The sequence below is a fragment of the Megascapheus bottae genome, chromosome 3 (assembly GCF_031878675.1).
Source record: "Megascapheus bottae isolate mThoBot1 chromosome 3, mThoBot2.hap1, whole genome shotgun sequence".
NCBI classification, from domain to species: Eukaryota; Metazoa; Chordata; class Mammalia; order Rodentia; family Geomyidae; genus Megascapheus; species Megascapheus bottae.
This window is the reverse complement of record NC_143511.1, coordinates 13535615-13550397: the sequence shown is the minus strand read 5'-3', so window position 1 is coordinate 13550397 and position 14783 is coordinate 13535615. Positions and strand designations below refer to the sequence as shown.

Here is a 14783-nt window from a genome sequence, read left to right as displayed (position 1 = left end):
ACACCAGCACTTAGGGGTGGGCCACTCCATCTACCTACCTGCTGTCAATCAATAACAGTCTGCTACTGGGACAAGAATCCTCCATCATGACAAGATTCTTTAGTCCTAAGCTCAGTTTATTCACACCGATTACCATTACTAAAAGGAATGAGTATTCCCCAAAGTGATTACTTTCTCAGCATACATCATCCTGTAACAAACAGTACAGGACAGACAGTAGCTCACCTCTGCTGGGGCTTCAACAAGGATGTTACAACTTGAACAAGTTGAATAATTCAGCTCTATTCCCCTCCTGCTGTCAAAACACCATGATCAAAATGGGCAGTGTGGAACAAAGCTCCTGCCCCGTTCAGAGAGATCTAAAACTCCAAATGAGGAGGTGAAGATGCCTGGCAGAGGGGGGCTGCCAAAGGGGTGAGGTGAGGGCAGCCCCCCACCCACCTTAGGTGCAAGCCCATGGTCTGGTCTAATTTCTCCCCTCTCTATAGCTTCACCAGCAGCTTCTGAAAACACAAGAACAGCTACGGACCCCTTACCACAGACAAAACAATTATTATATTAGACTGACCATGACAATGCCAAGTCCCTTGACATTGAGTTTAGGTATAGGAATGCTCTCAGCTCAGACCTTGCTGGTGTGAGCTGCTGAAATACTGAAGCCTTCTTCAGTCTCACTCCTTCCTGGACTCACAGACTCAATTACAAATCACAGGAAAACCGGGGCACGATGGTCCTATAGCAGTCTGTGCCCATAGTGCAGACCCAGCCCTGAACATCCATTGCTCTTCATCCTCCAGCTACCTGACAGGATGCCAAGTCCTATACAGATGGATTTAAGGCACAGACAGATTTAATGCCATAGCAAAATTTCTCCCAACCCCAGAGCAGCCTAGGACCAGCAAGAGCATTAGGCCCACACTTGCCCACATGCTTCACATTGCCACTCATACTCCAGCTACTCCTTACTTCCTCTGGAATGGAAGTAGGCCATGAAGACCATGCGCACTGGATCAGCCTCCCATCACTCCCGAGGTGCCCAGCACAGGCCTGAGTCCCGTGCTTCTTAAATTTATGGTGCCTTCGATGGGCCAGCAGGTACAGGGTAGGTAAAGCCTACATCACTACATGGCAGATCTGATCTGAACACTTAGTGTGAGCAGATGCTGTTACTACTCCTCACTGTGCACACAGAACAGATGTCACACAGCCAGCAAGCATTCCTGCAGGACTTCAGACAATGAGTTTAGAGCCCTAACCTTTTCTAATCAATTTCTAAACAAACAATATTATGGGTAGAGAACAGAAAGGTACTTGGTATGGAGCCATTCTGGCCACTGGTGAACCAGCTGTCTGTGAGGCACAGAAGGGTCAAAGGCTTTGTGGTAGACCCACGTCTTCAGCTGTCCTGATAGACTCTTCACCATCCAAATGAGGGCAGCTCAGGAACTGGCACTGAGGTGAGGACAGCTGACAAGGGCCAACATGGTGAACAGACACTAGCAACTTTCCAATGCTGCCAGCATGGGCATCTACCCACAGAGCACCAGGCAAGTACCAGCAAAGGCGGGAAGAAGAAACACAGTAGTCCACTACCTCTCTCTCACAGATGCCATGTGCCTTTCTTTCCCTGAGTCAGGTCTCTGCTGATGGGAAGGCAACTGCACACATTCAGCAGCCTCAATAAATCCAGTCTTTTACTGCTGCACTTGAGAAATCCATAATGCGTTTCACTGAGCTAAACACTGGTAACATTTGGCTGTGATCCTTCTGGAAGCCCTAGAGAGGACCTATCTTCTGCTTTCCAGCAATGAGAGGCCCCTATATGCCTTGACTCAGGGACCCTTCCCACTGTACTCACAGTTGGCAGAGGCTGGGGAAGGCCTTCCTCCCCACCTCCCTGAGGCCACTGGTCCACCCAGACAACCCAGGATCATTCCTGGCCACAACCCAACTCACAGGCAAACTCATACAGGAACACATTCCCACCAGCACAGCACCAGCCAAACTTCAGGTGAGCAGATTTGGGGTGTGACGAGATGACCAGGGTCACATAGACAGGGCTGAAGGCAGCCCCACAGGTATAGCTCATCCATTTGGTCCTCACCTCCTTCTCTAGTTGAAGATCAACCAGAGATTCCTGCAGCTTCTCCTGGTGGTCCAACTTCGTCTGTGAGGAGCCCATCGTTCTCCCTCATCAGGACTGGCAATAGTCACTCCAACAGCTACACACTGAGAAGGAATCCAAGGACCCAAGTTTAGCTGGATGCAGCTCAACCACACTAGACTCCTCAACACAATTAACATTGTCCTCCTGGAGTCAGTTCAGCTCCCAATCCACCCAGGGCAGCTGCAACAGCTTGTACTTTATGTTCCTCATGACAAGTATGTCCTGCTCCTTCATACAGGCCCAGCTTCTGCTTCAGGTCCTGTGGAAGGCAGACACAGAGGACAGAGGACAGTAAGCAATAGGAGACAGGAAAAGTGCCTCTGCTGTTAAAGTAGCCAGGAGGTTGAGCAAAAAAAAAAGCTAAGCAAGAACAAGACTTCCTGAGTTTCAGTATTGGTATTAGTACACACACACACACACACACACACACACACACACATACACACACACATGCACACATAATCAAGGCAGAAAAAGGTGGTGGTATGACTCTCAAGGTAGATCAAAAGCTAAACAACTATGAAGTCCTGAGTTACCAGTCCACTGTTAAAACAAAAATAAATAAATATATAAAGTCATGAAAGCCACAACAGTCTTTTGCTACCTTGTCCCAGGACCTCAATGACCTTCTGGTTCAGGTGCCACTCACAGGCTCCCTGTGAAGCCTACACTGCCTACATCAGGTGTCCACTGGGTGGCACATTTGTCATCCACATCTAGAGCAGCCCTGTACACCACACACCAGAAGCCATATCTATGGCACCACACTACTACCTGACCCTCAGTTCCCTGAAAGCAGGATGTGCCTGCCACCAGACATGCTCCTTGCCATCTAAGTCAGCTGTTGCTGCTGTGCAAGCAGCATACCCATAAAATTACACAAGGACAGGCTTTCCTTTATTGTATCTATCCCCGTGGTACCCAACAAATCACTGAATAGTATGAGTTGAAAACTAAGCTTAAGCTAGTTATCCAATCAACAAGCCCAAGGCAGCCACCTCTGACTAGGTGCCAGGTCAAGTCAGGAGAACTAAGTAACACAGAAGCTCAATCTATATGGATAAATTTTGAGGAGGGATACTAGATGCAGAGAGAGAGATAAAAGTCAAGAAAACGCTAGGAGCCAATGGCTCATATAATTCTAGCTACTCAGAAGGCTGAGATATGAAGACTCAGGTTTGGAGCCAGCCCAGCCAGGAAAGCCATGAGACTCTTATCTCCAATTAACCACCAGAAAATTGGAAGTGGCTCAACTGGTCAAGTGTTAGCACTCCCCAGCAGCACCCATCTGTCTCCTCTAGATACCTGTGAAGAACACTGTACAAGAGGGACAGGGATGGTCAGGAGGATCTAGTTCCCTTGAGTACCAACACTCGGGTTGTTTCCAAAATACATAGAGAAAGCGGAGCCTTCCCTTGGACTACAGTTCAAACAGACCCTGGTTCAAAAGACATTCTCTGATGCAGGAAGCTCTAACAGAACTTGCTGGTAATCAAAGAAATTCAAATCCAGAGGTACCTACTTACTAGCATCTTCTGGGAAAAAAACATAGAACATATGATCATCTATGATAGTTAAGGCTGTAATGACAACAGAAACTCTAAAAGAAGCTGTTAGCACAACTCAGAGAACCTGGTAGTCAGAGCTAAGCAGAGCTGTGCCAGGATCCATCATCCTGCTCAAGACTCTGTACCCACAAAACAATGCAACAGAAGCTAAAACACTGTATGCACAAAGGTATCTTCCACACAGGCAGTGAACACTCCCCCCCACACACATGCACCCACACACACTTGAAAACAACGATATGTATCAGTTGTTAGAAGACCAAAAAGTATTCAATATATTAACAAAAATCATAGAATGAAAGATTAGTCTTTTCACAATAATCAAAAACAAGCAAAAGTGCAGGCGCACTATAAAAGGTGTAACTTAAGACGTCTCAGTGCCACCACAGTGGAGTCAGTAACTCCATGGTGGAGACAAAAGCCCATTCTTCCTCCTTGGAAAATTGCTAAAGGCCTAAGGGTGACCCCCAGGACCCCAGTCCTAGCAGCCCTCCTCCAGGCTGCTTTCACCTTACTAGTTATGTCCAGGCCATGCTCTTACACACACAACTGCTTGTTGGTGATATCCAGGCTCTACTTGCACTGCCTCAGTGGTGCTCCAGCTGCACCCCCATCTTCTTTTCCACCTACATCTCTGGCTACTGAAGCTGCTGAATGCATGCCAGCAGCTCCTGCTTGCAGTCGACCTCATGCTCGGGACAAGGAAGAACTTAGCCAGAGTGAGATACAATTGCAAAGTGGCATCAGAACAGCAGCACCCCAGGCCTCTCAGGCCCATCAAACCAGCCAGCACAGAACCATGACAACACCTGGACCCCATGTATGTACCAGTGCTCCTGACACAGCAACAAGACAAACTCCTCTAAGGAGCCAGGCCCCAGAATGTACCAGAATGCACCACACTCTCATGCCACACTCTCCACACTGTGTGCTCACTGACATCATCTTTTCAGGAAGGAGATGGAGCATGGACAAATCTAAAATTCAGAATCAACCTGCAGCGGCAGATCTTGCTAAATACATTCAGGTCATCCTTAAATGAGTGTACCCTTGCAACCACCTGACAACTGGAACAAGGCAGGGCATGCACACTGACTTGCAGGCACAATCACTTTACACTGCGCCTGCCTGCAACTGCCACATTATGAAGACCTAAAGAGCCACAACCTACCATTAAACTTGGAGAAACTGGATAGGAAAGGATAAAACTGGTACCTTACACCTCTTACTTCATGATCCACAGGGACCTGACAGAGTCTCTGTCAACCAGAAAGGAAGGGGCAGAGGGAACGACCTGGGTTCTGGGAGGACAGGGGTGACTGCTGGTCAGCCAAGTCCAGCATTGCTCCTTTCCCTATGAAAACCTTCATGGAAGCTGCCCATAGAAGTTATCCATAGAGCTATTAGTATTAGAAATGGCTTTGGATATTGGGATGTCCTACAGGAATAAGAACATCATCTCTAAAGGATCTCAACAAGACAAAATTTACTCCTGCAGAAGGGTATGCCATCAACCAAAACAAAGCACATACATACAGTAGGAAGGCTGCTCAATTTTATCCCTAGCCATTAAGCCTTGTCCCTGTGCTCAAATTGGCTAAGCTCATATACAGAATCTGCAAAAGGATGTAGATTAACAGGATGTCACCAAAATTCAAGGAGCTTCTAACAGGCAGCAGACAAAAAATGTAACTAAAATGTAATGAACCAGAACAAAGTAGGAACCTTTTCCAAAAAAAAAAATTCTCACAAGATAGACAGAAAGGAAGCAATCTAATTTTGACAGGAAAAGTAGTTTCTCACACTAGGAAACATGTTCAAGTCTGACTCAGAGTAAGGCTTTATGTCACTCTTATCCAAGATGCTCAAAACCCAGACTAAGGAAGGTTTGATTAAAAGTATTAACATGACAGCAGCCCCATGGAGGGAAGGCTGACCCATACCTTGCAGGGACTCAAGGGAACAGTGACTACAAATGAAGTTTCACCTAGCCGCCATCAAGCCACCCCTCCCTTTTTTGCCACTCCTAGGGCTCGCTGTCTTGAGATTTCTCAAGGCTAGTGCTCTACTACTCGAGCCACAGCACCACTTCGGGCTTCATGCATGTTAAGATGTTAAGTAAGCACTCTACCACTAGACCCCTCCTCTCCCCCCACCAATTTTTTTGAGATAAGCTTTTAGTACAAAGTCCAGGTTGCCTCACATCATTTTTTTTGTGTGTGTGAGTCATGGGGCTTGAATTCTGGGCCTGGGCACTGTTCCTGGCTCTTCAGCTCAAGGATAGCACTCTACCTCTTGAGCCACAGCTCCACTTCTGGTTTTCTGGTGGTTAATTGGAGATAAGAGGGAAGAGGGTAGTAGTTTGGCCTAGTGGTAGAGTTCTTGCCTAGCATGCATGAAGACCCGGGTTCAATTCCTCGGTACCACATATATAGAAAAAAGCCAGAAGTGGTGCTGAGGCTCAAGTGGTAGAGCTCTAGCCTTGAGAAAGCCCAAGGGAAGTGCTCAGGCCCTGAGTTCAAGCCCAGGACTGGCAAAAAAAAAAGGGAGGGAGTAACAGGAGGGAAACAGGGACAAAAACATGAGAAGGGGTACCAATGGGCAAGAAGTTAATACACCTACTACCAGACTAATGTAACTGTAACCCCTATATACATTATCCCAACAATTAAAAAGAGTGTCACAGTCTGTTGTGCCTGGATTGGCTTTGAACCACAGTCCTCAGATCTCAGCCTCCTGATGAGCTAGGATTACAGGTGCCACCGCATCTTATAATCCTCTTCGCTCAGCCTCCCAAATGTTGAGATTACACGCATGCATCACTACATAAGTTGGACTATACTTTTTTGTGTGACACTGTTTTTTTTTTACTCTTGAAATTCCTTTTTTACAAAATATTATTGCCAGGGTGATATATAGAGGGGTTACAGTTATATTCATAAGATAATGAGTATATTTCTTCTCGAACATTATTACCCCTTCCATGTTTCCTCTCTCCTTATCTCCTCCCAAGTTGTAAAATTCATTTCCAACCTATTGTCTTGTGAATATCACTGGTACATTGGTTCACCCTTTGTCCTTTGTCTCATCATCTTGTTTTTCCCCTTCCCTTCCCTAATTCAAATTTAAAAATGAACACATATACCAGGTACCAAAGTCAGATACCATAACAGTTGGGGATAAACCATAAGGGGGAAAAGGAGAGAAAAGAAATAACTTCACATAGCATTAAAAAATAACAACAACCACAAAGATAAGCCTCTTTTTTTGGCAGCCGTGGGCTTGAGTTCAGGGCCTGAGCACTGTCCTTGGACTTTCACAAGGCTAGAGCTCTACCACTTGAGCCTCAGCACCATTTCTGGCTTTTTTCTATGTATGTGGTACCAAGGAATTGAACCCAGGTCTTCATGCATGCTAGGCAAGCACTCTACCACTAGGCCAAACTCCAGTTCCCAAAGATAAGCCTCTTATTTCTATATCCTGGAGTGCATTTGGCTTAGCATCATGCTATATGGTCATATGCACGTAGCTATTGACCTATTGTGACCTGCTACTAGGAAAACTCTAGATGTATACTAATTATTGCAAATGAGGGAAACCATGGAACCTATGTTTCTTTGGGTCTAGCTTACTTCACTCAATATGATTTTTTAATACTAGGGTTTAAAAAAAATTCAGGGCTGGGGAGATGGCTTAGTGGTAGAGTGTTTACCTAGCATGTATGAAATGCTGGGTTCGATTCCTCAGTACCACGAAAACAGAAAAAGCCAGAAGTGGTGCTAAGACTCAAGTGGTAGAGTTAGCCTTGAGCAAAAAGTTGTTCAGGGACAGTGCCCAAGCCCTGAGTTCAAGCCCCAAGATTGAGAGGGATAATAAATACTCAGTACAGTAAGCTTGCTAGCATTATACTGAATCAACTGAGCCATGTACCTATCCCAGGGCCACAACTTTGGAAAGTACTCCGGGGAATAGGTCAGTGCCACCCAGGTATATACACCCATAGGTAAGGGATACACACAGAATTTTGGGTTGTACCATACTCGCTTACTTACTCGGAATCTCCTAGAGACATTACCAGAAAACTTATGATACTTAAAACCCTGAGAACCACTGGGTTACATTAGCAATTCCCCATAGGGGACAATCTCACCCCAGGGAACACTGGGCACTCTCTAGAGGAACTTGTTTGTGACAGAGGAGCAGTAGCGTGTTCCTGTCACTGACACATGATAGGTAGAAGCCAAGGATGTTGTTGGATACCCCAGAGTTTACAAGCTAATTCACAAAAGCCTCAGAGCAATGTGACAGTGGGAGCTGAGACCCCACCTGGCCAGCAGACAGCATCTGCTCAATCCTTCCAAATATGTATGACTTTTGTTTCCTTAGTCCTCCTTCATCTCAGCCTCCCTCACTGTTATCCAGGGGAGCCTAATTCTACCCTTCACCTCCACTAGCCTTCAGCTGTCACTTCTATGCCAAGTCTAAGCCTCTGCAGAGAAGAGTAGGCCCTACCACCCAGGGAGGACAGGTGTGTCAAGGGCTCAGGCTCACCTGATTCACATTTCCATCTTTCTAGGGCACTAAATATATCCCAAAGAGAATGTACTTTCTTTCTCTTTACACACACTAAGACATGATAAGCATATATGTCTTCTACTTCCAATTCAAAGGGCCTAAAAGGAGGAAGGCCTGGCCAGCAAGATATACATTCTCAACTGCACCCCAGCTTCTCCAGACCTGCTCCTCTGGTCCCTCACTGCCACTCAGGGAGTGATACAGGAATGGCAACCAGGAAGGACACAATCAAAGCCAGATCGCCAACAGGTCTGTGGTCATGACAACCACCTCTCTGGTACAGCATTAGTTTCTGATGCCAACCTGCAAACACCCTTGACAATGAGCAGTGGCCACCACCACAATCCAATTTAGTTTCCAGAATCCTCTAGCTTTAATTGTTAGGCCATAAATCCCCAGATATTTACATCCATTACAGCATTTTTTTTTCAGTTGTGGGGCTTCAACTCTGGGCCTCAGTGCTGTCCCTGAGCATTTCAGCTCAAGGCTAGACCTCTACCACTTGAGCCACAGGACCACTTCCAGTTATCTGATGGTTAATTGGAGATAAGAGTTTCACATACTTTTGTGCCCAGGCTGGCTCTGAACTGAAATCCTCAGATGTCAGCCTCCTGAGTAACTAGGATTACAGGCGTGAGCCACCGGTGCCAGGCTCAATTACATTTTACATCAATTAAAGACAAAGGTTATCAACTTCTTATTTTACCAGTAATCACACAACTGTCACCTATCACTCACAGAAATGTTTTAACACCAAACAGGAATATAGAAGACCTAGTGTCAAAGACTGTACTTGGGCCAGGAGTATGGCCTAGTGGTAGAGTGCTTGCCTACCTTGCACAAAACCCTAGGATCAATTCCTTGGTACCACAGAAAAAGCCAGAAGTGTCACTATGGCTCAAGTGGTAGAGCACTAACCTTGAGAAAGTTCAAGGGTAGTGCCCAGATGGGAAAAAAGAAATAAAAATCAGTCCACAAATGACCCTGTACAGGTTGATGCAGTGAAATACCCAGTCCCGCTTCTCTGCTTGGTTTTCTCACAATGATGATGAACACCTATGCTCATAACATAATCGCCTCAGGAAAGCAGAGGACACACTGGTGCTCCTCCTCCCAGGCTCTCCAAGTGTGTCATCAGCATCCACAGTCCAAGGGTGGGAGCACAATGCTGAGCACTCACCAGGATGAGAGCACTCCCAACAACAGGATACTCACCAGGAGAAGAGCACTCACTTACCAGGAAAAGAGCACTCACCAGGTGAGGCAGCCTTTGTAACGATAGTTCACAACATATCCTGGCCCCCTACAATCACCCCAAATATGTCAGTGCACCTAGGATGAGATCTGGAGGACAGAGAGCTGGCCACTAGGCTCAATTCATATTGACCCACATCAACTATGTAGGATGGGAACAAGCCTAAGTGTCCACCCAGACACTACCCTATACCAGTCTACCCCTTCTGGCTGCTAACCTGAGCTATACAGGACTTGACCGGGTCTCTCTGTGCCAGATTTCTACCCAGAGACCTCACCGGGCACACACAACTCACCTGCTTGCTCTGAAGATACTGCATCTGCAGAGAACCTGGGACAGAAGTGGACGAATCCAGAAAAAATGCTCCTTCCACTGTCTAGGAAATGAAGTGGATCCAAGTCCTCATGGTGTAAAAGATGGTGGTGTTCTCCCCATGTCTTCCATAGCCAACATCCTTCTGGAAGGGAAAGAAAGGTCAGCGTCAAACTCCACGCCCATCAATTGTCAGAGACTGCAGAGTTTTGCATAACCCCTTCCCCTAAAGCCCCTCTGAGCCCACAACCACACTCTTCAGTTATTTCATCTGGAACTGTCTGTTTACAAAAGGAAATTAGGCATACATACTCGCCTCCAAGCCTGTGTGACAACCCACCTGCATGCGCACAAGAAGAGGTGGTCAGCAATCCCATGACACAGCCCTCATAAGCACACCCACAAAACTATGGCCTCTGTAAGTCAGAAACAAGGTGTGTAAAGGCAGGACAAGGCCAGTGGTTATACAACAGTCTACCACTCCTTCTGACTTAGAGCTACACATCCACAATCAACAAGCCTCACAAAAGTAGAACCTCAGATGAAGATTGAGGAAATGCTGATATACAGAAAAGACTTCAGGAATCAATGATATGCCCACTGAAATGTTCCAGAATCTAAGATATAAAATTAGAACAGTAATCAAAGCAAAGAAATCCATGCTGCTAACACACTGAATATTAAAACTTAAGTGCTGTGACATCCTAAAAATTGCCAGTGCAAAGAAAAGTTTACACAAGTATCAGTCTTTGCAATAAAAGTCATTTTGTTGTTGAAGTCAAAGGCAAATCTGTGTGCCTAATTTATAGTTCTATGTTAACAGTAGTAGAAAGGCCAATCTGGTATATCACTCAAGCTCAAAGCAGGCTAAACAGACATAGAAGCAGAGAAGAAAGAGCAGAGGTAATGTTACACAAATAAGATCTTGCGGCCATTGTAGGATTTGGTTATTCCTTCCTGCTCTCTCTGATAAGTTAATGAAAATAATCAGAATGCAAGACAAGCTAAGCTAATCATCAAGCTTAGAGTAAAATACAAAGAAGTTTGTCCTAAAATCTCCTCTCACCAAGGTATTTCAAAAGATTTTTAGAAATTAGACTCCTTCAAATATGACAGCTCATTCCTATAATTACAGCTCCTTGGAAGACATAGGTAGGAGAATCAAGTTTCAAGAGGGGAAATGAGAACCTATCAGAAAAATAAGACAGGAAGTAGCCCTGTGGCTCATGAGGTAGGGCAGTAGCCTTGAGCTAACGAGCTCAGGGACAATGCACAGACCCAGAGTTTAGGTCCTATAACTGACCAAAAAAAAAAAAAAAAAAAGGCGGGGGGAGAAAAAAGAAAAGAAAAATAAGGCAAAAAAAACTGTGGGATGATTTAGGGGTTAAAGCCGTATATGTCCTGAGTTCAAACTCTAATGCTATCAAAAAATAAAGTTAAAATAAATGAGCCAGGCGCCCATAATACACACACTCATGAAGATGGGGAAGGAGGACAGCTGGTCCAAAGGCCAGCGTAAGGTTCCCAGCAAGACCTGTTCTCAAGGTGGTTAAGAGAAGAACGTTAGTTTACCTCTTAATTTCCCACTTAAGAACTGTGGTGTCAGCTCCCCATATACCGCACAAAGCAAAGATGGGGTGGGAAGAGAGGATGGACACGTGAATGCATGTGGTCACAGGCAGCTCGACTCTGCCCACCCACTCCCAAGGCTAAAGCCTTTCACTTGCCAGGACCTTACGGTGATTCACATTTTCAGTTCTTCTCTCCTACATACAACCCTGACATTTGCCTGGGTTAACCCAGTAGAACAAAACTAGTGCATGTGCAACTTCTGGGAACCAGATCATTCCAATCTGGAAGCAGGGGGACAGAGCAGGCCATGCTGCCCGCTTCATCAGCACACACTTGTATGGCTCCCCTTCTCCCCCATCACTCACCTCAGCTGCAGACTATCCAGGTTCAGCACTGCTTTTGCCACCGCTGCTGAATTCCCTTGGCTCTGTCACCATGCACCTGTCTCCAGCGAGGCCACGCTGGGTGCCATGGCTGTATTCCTGGTTACTCAGGAAGCTGTGATATGAGCATTTTGGTTCAAAACCAGCCCTGGCTGGTTTCCAGAAAACCGCAAGTGGCCCTGTGGCTCCAGGGGTAGGGCAGTAGCCTTGAGCTGAAGAGCTCAGGGACAGCAACCGGGCCTAGAGTTCAAGTCCAACAACAAGACAGAAATAGCATTATACGCACGAACATTTTACAGAGGGACTTTGGTGGAGCTTCCAGAGTCGCTGACTGACCCGGGTCTGGAGGGAGCAGGGTCTTGAAACAAAGGCTGCACCCCTGGGGGTGCTTGGTCCAGAACCCAGGGCAGCTCTGGATAGGATTTGAGGAAGCCTGGGAATAAGGCGGGAGGGGAGGGGGGGCACAGAAGGCCCGGAACAGGTCGGGACCGAGGCTAGCGGGTCTCCTGGCAGCCCTGGACTGGGGGAGGGAGGCACGAGGGCCCGCCACAATCTCGGAGCCGCCCCAGGAAGCCGCGGACCAGGGGCCGATGGCCGCAGGCAGCTTGGGAGAGGAGGGCCAGGCAGGATCTCCAGACAGCCCCTGCCAAAGCCTTGCCCAGGGCCTCGGGGTAACGGGGCAGGCGCCGAGGGCCGGCCGGGTGTCAGGGCATCCAGGACCGGTGGCCGAGGGCCGGCGGGAATCTCGGGACAGCCTGAGGCGAGGTCTCCGGGAAAGGCTGAGGGTCGACCAGCCCGGTCGGGCGGACCGCCGCCGGAGACGGGCTGGGATCTAGATCCGGTCGGGTGCAGCCCCGGGCGAGGCGGTGAGGGAGCGGGTGGGTCTCGGAGCGCACCGCAGCCTCCGGAGCTCCGCACCGCCCCCAGCCGCCACCGCTGCGTGGATTCCCTGGCCCCGCCCCGCCCACCTGCCTCAGGAGTCGCCCTTGCGCCCTGCGAGGCTGGGGCGGGGTGGGGGGGAACCGCCAGAAATAACCGATCGGTGTTTTACACGAGTTTCTTGAAGCTTCCACAAGCATTGGCTGACCGGGATCTGCCGGGGGCGGGAGCCCTGGGGGATGGGGGGCGCCCGGTGGAACCCTGCGGAGGGCTGCTCTCAAGGGCAGCCCAGGACCCTGGACGGGGAAGCCAGGGGAAAAGGGGTGGCCCGGGGGCCTCCAGGCATCTCGGGGCCAGCTGGGGTCTGGGGGCCGCAGGCCACGAAGGGGCCCAAGGCCAACCAGACTCTCAGGGCAGCCTGGAACATGGGGGTCAGGGTTTCTGGGGAGGCCCTGGGGAGCAAGCCCAGGCCTGTCTCAGGTTCGCCCCAAGCTAAGCCCAATGGCCAGCCTCTTACCTTCCTTTTCCAGACCAATATTCCTGTGTGTATATCCTATTTTCTGTATACACTCCACTGTGTGTAAATATTCTGTATGTATATATCGTATTTTCTGTGTACAATTTGCTCCCATCTTTTTTTTTGATTGTGGTGAATAATAGTCTATGATCTTAGGTGTTTTTAATCTCTCCTTTCAATTTTTGGCATGCATTTGGCAGTTAAAGGTGCACCCATCTCCCAAAGCTGCCATTTGGGGAACAAACCTCCAATATATAAACCTTCACAGGACACTCTGCACGCACATTCACCTCCTAGAACCTAGCATCATCCGTCCTTTTCATTTTTGTCCCTTTAGTAAATATATAGTCATACCCATGATGATTTTTTTGTTGTGGCGCTTTTCAAAGAAATACCCAGGCATGGTGGAGCATGCCTGTAGTTAGTCCCAGCCATCCAAGAGACAGAGTCAGAAGAGTCAAAAATTTGAGGCCAGCCTAGGCAAATTTCTTGAAAAGGAAATACAGGGCTGACGGTATGGTTCAAATGATAGAGTACATGCCTAGCTTGTGCTAGGCAAATATCTATAGTAGTTTTTATAGAAACACGTGTCATCTAGGATTCTACAGTGATTACACCAAGTCTGTAGAACAATTGAATATTTGCCATGAGTATCTTTCCTATTATCTAGATTTTTAACTTCTTTATACTATTAGAATTCTTACCTTAAATTCTCATTTTCAATTATTTTCACAAGTTGGTAGAAATAAATTAATTTTGAATATTTTGTCCTACAACGTGTAAATACTTAGGTGTGCCAATTAGGTGTGTTTTAACTCTTTAAAGGAAACGCCAAAGTGGAGTGTGGCTCAAGTGGTAGAGCACTAGCCTTGAGCTGAAGAACTCAGCCACAGTGCCCAGACCTAGAGTTCAAGTCCCACAACTGAGGAGAAGGAGGAGGAGAAGAAGGGGGAAAAAGAGGAGAAGGAGAAGGAGGAGACGGAGAAGAAGGAGAAGAAGGAGGAGACGGAGAAGAAGGAGAAGGAGAAGAAGGAGGAGAGGGAGAAGAAGGAGGAGGAAGAGGGAGAGGGAGAGGGAGAAGGAGGAGGAGGAGGAGGAAGAGGGAGAGGGAGAGGGAGAAGGAGAAGGAGAAGAAGGAGGAGGAGGAGGAGGAGGAGGAGGAGGAGGAGGAGGAGGAGGAGGAGGAGGAAAGGACAATGACAACGATGACAGGGGCTCAAGCCTGTAACCCTAACTACTTAGGAGGCTGAGATCTGGGGATCCACACTCAAAGCCAGCCCAGGCACAAAAGTCCATGAGCTTCTTAACTCCAATTTACCACCAGAAAACCAGAAGTGGTGCTGTGGCTCAAGTGGTAGAGCACTAGCCTTGAGCTAAAGAGCTCAGAGACAGTGTCCAGGCCCAGAGTTCAATCCCCATGATAAAAACAAAAAAAGGAATCACCAAGCTGTTTTCTGAAGTGGTTACACACTTTTCATGCTTTGTCAGTCTATTAGAGTTCCCATTTCTCCATTCACTGGATACCCTAGTGGATTAATCTTGTTTTTGCTGTTGT

General features: G+C 47.4%; 1 long non-coding RNA gene across 4 annotated transcripts in view; it reads right to left on the bottom strand.

Annotated features, from left to right (window-relative positions):
* Nucleotides 1-12452, bottom strand: part of LOC150064981 (uncharacterized) — a 54072-nt gene extending 41620 nt beyond the window's left edge. The window contains exons 1-3 of one of the 4 annotated variants that reach the window (XR_016534876.1): nucleotides 11815-12452; nucleotides 9861-10022; nucleotides 2105-2426 (exon numbers count right to left, since the gene is read on the bottom strand). This is a non-coding gene — a long non-coding RNA (uncharacterized LOC150064981). The remainder of the gene's footprint in view (nucleotides 1-2104; nucleotides 2427-9860; nucleotides 10023-11814) is intronic. The other 3 variants (XR_016534877.1, XR_016534878.1, XR_016534875.1) reach the window with 3 other exon arrangements.
* Between the last annotated feature and the right edge of the window lie 2331 nt (nucleotides 12453-14783).